An 8935-nucleotide genomic window follows, 5' to 3' on the forward strand; every position below is an offset into this window, starting at 1 on the left:
GGTCTTTGTTGTTTCTGCCACGTCCATGTTTACATTCTCATTTTCCTCCAAAACAATCAGTCGGCTACCGTTCCTTAATTTTATGGCAGGCCTGTGCAAATTGAATGCCCATCGTGCGTAGTGTCCAATCAAAGTTAATTGTCAACAAGATGGATTCCTTGTGCCAAGCTTCTCTTGTGTTCTTGCCATCCGTGCGCCCGAGCCAGATGGATCGGTGTACACGTGAGCTTGTGTCACATTTTCTCAATTTACACCGGCTGCCCAAAATGTGATCAGTCGAAGCGTACAATGGTAACGGTATGTGACACGTTGGCAGGCGCGCTGCCTATGAGTCCTTTGAATCACACAAGCTGTCCGTCTCATTCACACTCTCGTACCAACGACGGGCTGCCAGAAAGACTGCCGTTCAACACTTGAGCATACGCCGCTGTCGTTTGTTTTGACGTGTACAAGTGAAAAGCTGGCTGATGTCTGCGCAGTGTTACGCGTCACGTCGTGAAACGGCAAAGCCAGAGGGGGGAAAAAAAAAAAAATGGTAGCGCTGTAATGCCACAACACAACATCCGGTTCAAAGTAACTTATGCAAGCTTAAAATGAAGGAAGCTGCTTGAATTTTAATGGGCTTTTTAAGATTTGAAATGCTTGATTTAAAATTCATAAATCTCCTTTAAATCCGACCTATTTCTTTATCAATAGCTATTCCATAAACTATTTCTTGTTATCCGGCGATGTGGTTCTTTGATTCTTCTCTCTCTGCTACTATAAAACAGAATTTTTTTTCTTCTCATTTAAAACAATATGTTGACAGCGGACATGTAAGCAAAGCCCTTAAAGCCTTCGCGGCTGGCCCAAACATGATCAAAAGCCATAACTTGCGTTTAAAATATGTATGAAATTGTATACGTTTATTTCCAACAGCCTTTTGTCTTCATTTCACAGTCTTTGTCTTGGTCGTGAAGATTAGAATAATTTTTTTTTTCTTTAGTAAGTGTTTTTTTTTTTTTTTTTTTTTTTTATATATAAATAACCGTTAATTTATAAATACACGTGATTATGTGTGTGCTTTGCTTGGTGACAGGGTGGACATTTTTGGCTGTTGTGAACACTTAATTAGCGCATGGCGGACCTTCATTTTGCAACATGGGCACAAACTTACTGTCCTGTTTGAAATTTTTTTTTTTTTTTTTGGAATGATGAAATTTACAAAACGAGTGTCTACTGAAGGAAGACAATCTCACAAAAAACAGCAAAGGGTCCCCTAAATTGGCAGTTAGTCCACAATGACAGGACAGACGGCAATTTTTCCAGCAAAGAAATCAAACTAACATTTTGGTTTAGTGTCATTTGACCACATTGTAAGAGTCTTACTGCACTGGTGTTTGTCCACTTACGATAAGACCTCCGTTTAATTTTTCTGCTACGATGACGTGAGAGATTCTAACGAGGACAACAAAGGCGCTTTAAAGTGATATTGACCCAATTATTGATGTCTCTGTATTTACAGAGTGTCCACAGAGAACGGCTTCCTTTCGATATCACCGCTAACACGGTGATGAAGTCTTAATTCTGGTGCGCGTTACACTTGACAACTGTAAGTATCAAACAATCCAATGGAATAACAAGTACGGAGTTGCTCAAACTGGGGACTTCAATCCTGTTCCTCGAGGGCCGGCGTCCTGCCTGATCAGGATCGTTATCTAGCTTCTGCAGACCTTGCTGGTTATCTGATCATTTGAATCAGGTGTGTTGCAGCCGGGTAAAATGGAAACCAGGTAGGACAGTGGCCCTCGAGGAACAGGATTGAGGATAACTGTAGCCTGAGCCAAGGTGATCGAACCCATTCCTCCTTATTTTGCTGTATTTTTTTTCCCTTTTTACCTGAGTGAACGTTTTCGTCCATACCCGTCCGTATACCGTACCATCCTTCTGAATAATATGCATGCTTTTACCGTAGAGTTCCCTCACTTATAATCTACTTTTGTACTATTGATTACATATATTGTGGCTCTAGCAGACAAAAAAATATGAAGTGATGTGACCGGTATGCAGGGAAAAATTAATGCAGCCATATTTATCATCACACTCTATGCAAAATCAATAAAATATGGATCATACCCGGCAGCTCTGCATTATTCAGCCTGTCTGATAATGTATGTGGAGGCGTAATGAGCAATTGAGACAGAGGGCTTTAGGTTAGGCATATGGCAGATGGATACGCATAGACGACCCCGTGGAATGATTACACACGGCCTTGAATAGCGCCTCAAATAGTCTCCGTCATATTGAAGATGTCGCGCCCGCAACCCCTCCCCCCAAAATCTATCATGGAAGCGTAATCCGTGGTGTAAATCAATGCGAGATGACTGGAGGAGAGACGGGGACGAGGAGGGTGGAAGCGTCGGCCCGGATGACACTCGTACCTGAGGCTGAGAGCCTCGAATCAAATATGAGCCGCACTTTTCTCTGATTTCACTTTTGTAAGCTCATGTCTGCCCGGCCCATTAGATCACATGCCGCTTGGTTTGATACTCTGCGGGACCTCACGGCCAGTTGTGCCTCTCAGATTAAGCTCCGGCTGGAGGCTGCTGCATTTTTTTTTCTTTCCTCACCCCATCCATACTGATGAAGGAAGTAAACTAGAAGCCTGCCTGACGGGGACGTGGAGAAATGTGAGCAGACTCTTGGTCGTGCATTCATAATATGGAACGTTCATTTGTATCGTTCCTTGCTAAATAGTAAAGGTGGAGTTGTTCAGGAAAACAATGAGTGGAGACAGAAATCCTACCTTATCTCAGCTGCTTTTGGCCTTACAGTGCAGCATCGTATTTTTGGGTGTGTATTGTTTCGTGACAGTCAGACTGACCTATGCGTTCTCATTAGAGTTTTAATTTTTGTATGGAGTATGTGTCTTGCAGTAAACACGCATTATCAGCAGTGATGAGAGAAGAGCCCTTCTAAATTACCATTTAGATTGGACAACAGCATGCCAAGAATTGGCTGGATGAGGTTCACTAAGTAAGAGGAATGGTGCATGGCGAGCGACCAGTGCGGAGATACTTTGAGTGACGGCGTCATTGCTTGTCCAGGCCGGGAACCTTTTTTTTTTTTTGTCTTGTGCTTTGCCAGCACTGCAGCTGAGTTTGTCTGGGGGACTGTTTGCGCAACGATCTGATTCATTGTAATGCGAAAGGAGACAGGTGCTCCTTTAAATAATTGAGGATGGCAAATTGGTTCACTCGGGGTTTAAACCATGGCAGTTTGGGAAGTGACCCATTTTTATTTTCCCTCACCCAGCCATGCAGAGTTATGACCCGCTCAAAAAGGTCACGTTTGAATTAGGGGTTGAACGACTTCAGATTTTTGCCAGTACAGTGGACTCCCGCAGTTCGCCGGGGCGAGGGACTGGGCCGGCTCACGCATAGCGAAAATATGCGTATAATTGATGTCAATTGAAATGCATTGGAGAAAAAAAAAATGCTCACAAACTTCCGGTATGTGTTTTCCACAAAAATGGGAGATGGAGAATACAAACTCCCCAAAAAAATTCTAATTAAAAAATATTGAAAAAAACAAAACAAATCAGGTGCCAAAGTTAACATCATTGTTATTTTTCATCCCAGTACAGCGGCCCAAAAACAGTTTTTGTGCCATGGACGGGTTTCACGTAGAGGCATATTTTGACAGACTGACAAAGGAACGAATAAAACAAATGATTCAATTTTTCTGTTGCCCTCTTTCCATTTCTCTGTGTTTTAATTAACTAATAACTAAAGCGAATTGGGCTAACCGCTACTACTATCTTATTTCCGATTGTGTCATCTTGTTGTGGCCAATCAGAGGACACACTTGGCACACAATCAAGCACATTCAAATCTATGGACAATTTTGGAACTTCAATGACCTCCACACGAAAGGCAAATTGGTACTGTGTGAAATATTTGATTGAATCGAAAATCAATCAAAGTGAATCGAAAATCGGATCGAAATGGGAATTTGTATATATATTTGTATAATATTTAGAAATTTCAAAATCAATACCCGTCAACTGTACCGAGAATGGAACCCCAAACCTCAGAACAGTGAGGTAGACAAGCTAACCACTAAATCCACGGTTCTGCCCGCTTGTGGGCAATTACACTGCCGATAGATTACGGCCCCCAGATTAGTAATGCCAATTTAACACGCGAAACGACTTAATTTTAATGAAGCCCCCGTTTAATCCCATTCACCATACAGTCAATTCTAATATCATTTCTGCAATTTTCTGATGAAACACATTGATAAGAAGACATTAACCATCCCTCATATCTTGGAAAACGACTTTTTGTTAATGAATTCTTTCAGAGCTCTTCATGTTCCATCAATAATGCATGATAATAGAACATAACTGAAGGAGGACACTCAGAATATTTTGATGCAGATTGAAAAAGCTTTTTTGTCATTAAGTCCCGAGCTCCGATTTGTGCCTCTCCAGACCCTCTCACAAAATTGGACACTTTTTCAAAGTGTCTCATCAAACTCTGTACACGGAGCACAGTGCATCAGCACAAAATGGGCTGCGGGGGGAAATGGACATTTGGGAACGAAGCTTCTGTGAAAAGAAAAAAAAAAACGATAAGCTTGTACCGATTGTGTGTGGTGGTGACGGGAGAGAGTCAACGGCGTATGAAACGCTTAAAAAAAAAAAATAGGCAAAACGTACATTTTGTGACATTTTGCAGTCTGCACGTGAATGTGCGACCCCCCCCCCTCGTCAAGGTCACGGAAGGGCTGTTCAATGGGGCGAGGTTATCATGCCGATGTTATCACACGTCACCGCGAGACTCGGCTCATGACTGACGCTAATCTCAAAGATTTCCTTTCGGGGGAGAAGGATCAAAGTTCACGGTCGACGCGGGAAAGCGCATCTGATAAGCGCTTGCCAATGAAATCCTCTAATCCTCGTTATAAATATTCTTAATTTGTCTTTCATATCCTCTGGGCTGGTCCACATTTGCCTCAGCATTTTCTTTCTTGTGATCTATTGCAGTGGTTGGAAAAATGTTTTGCGAGCAAAAAAAAAAAGTACTCCAAATATCTCCATCGTGGCCTTCATTGGAATAGAGTAGGATGGTAGGCTCAAGTGTTCATCAAAAAGCAGGGAGAGGTTTTTTTTTTTTTTCTTCGAAAGAATTTATTTATTGTAAAATCTCATCCACAATGCTCATTTTGGGAATAAAAAAAATCGAACCCAAAAAAATTTTATACATGTACCTTAATCAGAAACAAAACTTTTGTGTACAAAAAAAATATAGACTCACTGATTTATAGTGCATGACATATACAACATAATGAAAATAAGAAGAAAAAAATTGCTTACTAAAATGACTGGATGAGCATTCAGTACAAAAGCAAGATTTTTGAAAATACGATTTCAAAAATACTTTGAGCATCATTTTTTTAACCTGGATGAACACTAAAGGATACAAGCAAATCAGCGGGAACGTACTATAGACAAGTACGGAGAAAATAAAAGGACTTTCTAAGAGTGGGTTTGGGGGGTGGTTCTTCTACACGGGTGCGAGTTTATTGTAAGCCGATTTTTACATCAAGTAACTGCATCCAAGGCAATCTGGAATCTTGGTGAAAAAAAATCAAAGATGTATTCATCAAAATTCCGACAATGTAGCTTTCTCAAAAGCTTCACAAAAGCCATTTACCTTTTTTGCCTTCCTCTTGATTTTTTTTTTTTATGCCTCTTCCAAATCTGCTTTCCTGTTGGTGCACTTATTTGAATTTCCTGGCAAATGCGCGCTGCACACAAAATGCCGCGTCAATACGAGTGAATGTCATTTTTCATTCTGGGGGAAGAAAAAAAAAGAAAAAAAAAGAAAAGCTTTGCGTCAGAGTTACAAGACTAAAATTATTATTATATATTTTTGATCTTCTCAAATTGGAGGTAATTTGTGTGAAAAGGGTTATGCTATCAGAGCGCGTCTAATTCCTCATTTTAGTTTGTCGACCTTTTCCAAGCTTTTACTGTTTCGGCTTTCTACATGATTACGAGATTGTGAGGCGCTACAGCCCCCCCCCCACCCGTCTCAGGTGGTAGTCATGCTTGACCATGTTCGGCCAATACCTTTTTCCATAAAATGTATTTTTTATTCAGCCCTCCAGCTGATTATTTGCCGTGTCAATGATGGCGGGTGCGCTGCGTCGCGTCTGATTGATGACATTCAGAGATGAATTTGTCGGCGAGTGCGTTCACTTTTATTGTCCACTCGGGTGGTCAGCGTCACAAAAGCCGCATCACATCACAACTTGGTGAAGATGTGTGTGTGAGTGTGTCGCATCCTTGTTGGTCTTGCAATCAATTCCTGATTTGGATTGTGACTGTGCGTGTTGCAAGGCTGCTGATCTTTGTTGACATCATTTTGTTTCTTTCTTCCCTTATTTTATTTTTGTTTACAGTTGTCAGCTTTGTATGATGCCGCACTTTTATTTCATTGGAATTTTTTGCATCTTTACATTAAATGTAGGCCCACAGGCTGGTGTCTTCATTCGGTTGCAAGTTGATTATATGCTTTGTGCCTTGTTTGTCAATTCCCGTCAAGGGAACATTTACATTTCAAGCCATTCTGATTAAAAACCTCCCCCAGAAGAATGTCTATCGATTAATCAGTCGAGGCGTTAAAAGGCAAAATGAAACGCTTATGGGGGGTGTCGAGTAAGATATGGCCTCTCGTTCATCCAACTCAATGTACTGTTCAAGGATTTATTGTGCATTTTTTAAAGCAGTTCCCATTTGTGTTGATCACATTTCTTTAACACGCTTGCGTCAGAATTGCTCAAAGGTAAAAAAAAATTGATAGCAGACTTTTTGTATCAAGATTTAAGCCGCCGGAAACTCAACCCGTTTTGGAGAGGCAGTCCTGTCCGTATTGCCGAATCAAAGTGGACTACGGCTTTCATCGCCATGACGACCGGGGTCAGAGCGAGGCAGGGGGGTGTGTGAGAAGCCGACCGGCTCTACTTGCAGAAAAGATGAAAAGAAAGCATTTTTTTTTTTTTTTTATTCACTGTGCAAATTCTGCTCAGCTTCCCTTTTGGCTTCGGTATGATACGGTCACAGTGGACTTCAGGCGTGGCTTGAAAGTGGCTCTGGAGCTTCTCCAAGCCTCGCCACCAGTCGTAGTTGCAGAATAAAAGGTGTGGGGGCGGTCATTGTTTAAATGAGCCGTATGGTCATTTCATAATTCAACAATATTTGGTCTCACAGACGAGTTTACATCACAGCAGTTAAAAACTGTTCAATTTGAGCTACAACTTCCAAGATTTTTATGGCACATTACATATTTTTAAAAAAAAAACAACAAAAAAAGTAGATAACCTGTGTATTCCGCTGTCTACAACTAAAATTTCCAGTTCAGTGACAAAAAAAAAAAAGTTAATTCTCCAAGTCAAACTCAAAGAATGCATTTGCAGCATTGCAACCTGTTGCTCAAATCAGTCAGCGGGATCCTGTCTGTCCTCGCCAACCCCCCCTGACCCCTCCCCACGAGGCCGTCCACAAGTACGTCTTCCGGCATCGATAGAGCGGGTGTGGCTATCGGGTTCAAACGCCGGGACATTGCTGCCTCCTAATCCCCTCGCCGCAGTAGATTAGCAAAAACGCGAGAGTGCCAACCGCCAAATTGGTATGCTGCTCGTCTCTCGCCCTCCTCGCTGCCAGAGTTGACTTTTTCCACATATTAATTCCCGTAAAACATGCTAATTTCCCCCCTTTTGGCACGGCGGTTAAATGGAGTCCAAGTGGGGCTTCATTATTTTGATGAACTGGGAGCATCCTTTTGACCCGGCGATTCCCGCAACGCAACACAGGTGGATTCAAATTTGGATCGTCGTTTTAGACATCTGTTGCATGTCTTTCGCATTTCACTTGTAAATTAAATTCAAAAAGAGAGTTGAATGAATTTGTAAAATAATGGATATATTTTGGTATCCAAGGCCGAGCAGTTTTCATTCCATTCATTTTCAGTTCAATTTGACTGTTTTAGGACCAAGTCACAACGATACGTGTTCTTCTTTTTCAGAGGCCCGTGCTTTTCCTCACCAATTATATTTCATTTGCAGGATTTCCCCAAAAATTATTTATTGTGTGACGTAAATATTCATAAGCTATTCTGGATTGTAAAAATCTAATAGCTTTAAAATGTACAATTATTGGCCTGATTGTTTGCATCAGGGACTAAAAAAAAAAAACGTAACACACCCCACACCACACGGTCACGTATGAATCTTTCAGACGTCTGACACTCAAATTTTTGCTGAATTTGATCTCAATGGAGTAGGGGTGGGGGTGTGGGGGGGATTTCCTGCTCAAATAAAACTTGATTATTGTGTGTGAGTTTGGCTTAAAAAAATAAAAAATAGGGTTGACAAGTCCACTTGATGGCGCGGATGTATATATATATATATATATATATATATATATATATATATATATATATATATATAAACGCTGAAGCATCTTGCATGATCTGACTTCTTGTATGCATGGCACTAAATTGGGCTTAATGCGTCTGCTGAGATTGCATTATGATGATTGGCACAGGAGGAGATGAGAATGCCAAGCACCCGACGTAGCGCTAATTGGGCCGCTCGCACATCCCAAATTGCAGTGAGCGCATCATATCTCTTTGTCCTCCTAATAAGGAACACAAACATTGCACCCGAGCCTGTTTGTGGCATGTTTGTTTGCTCCAGATGCCTGTTGATTAATTTAGAATCCTTAAAAAAAAAAACTACGACTACTCACGGTTCAGCTGTGATTGCAAGAAAACATGTTTTTCATTTTAAATGTAACGAGTTGGGATAAACAAACAAACAAACATTTTTTGCCCAAGATTCTTCTTATTGAAATTCAGTCGGGTGGCATATGAAAAGGAATGCAATT

Source organism: Idiotropiscis lumnitzeri, chromosome 9 (genome assembly GCF_059441095.1).
Source record: "Idiotropiscis lumnitzeri isolate Australia: NSW breed Sydney's pygmy pipehorse chromosome 9, RoL_Ilum_1.0, whole genome shotgun sequence".
Taxonomy (NCBI): domain Eukaryota; kingdom Metazoa; phylum Chordata; class Actinopteri; order Syngnathiformes; family Syngnathidae; genus Idiotropiscis; species Idiotropiscis lumnitzeri.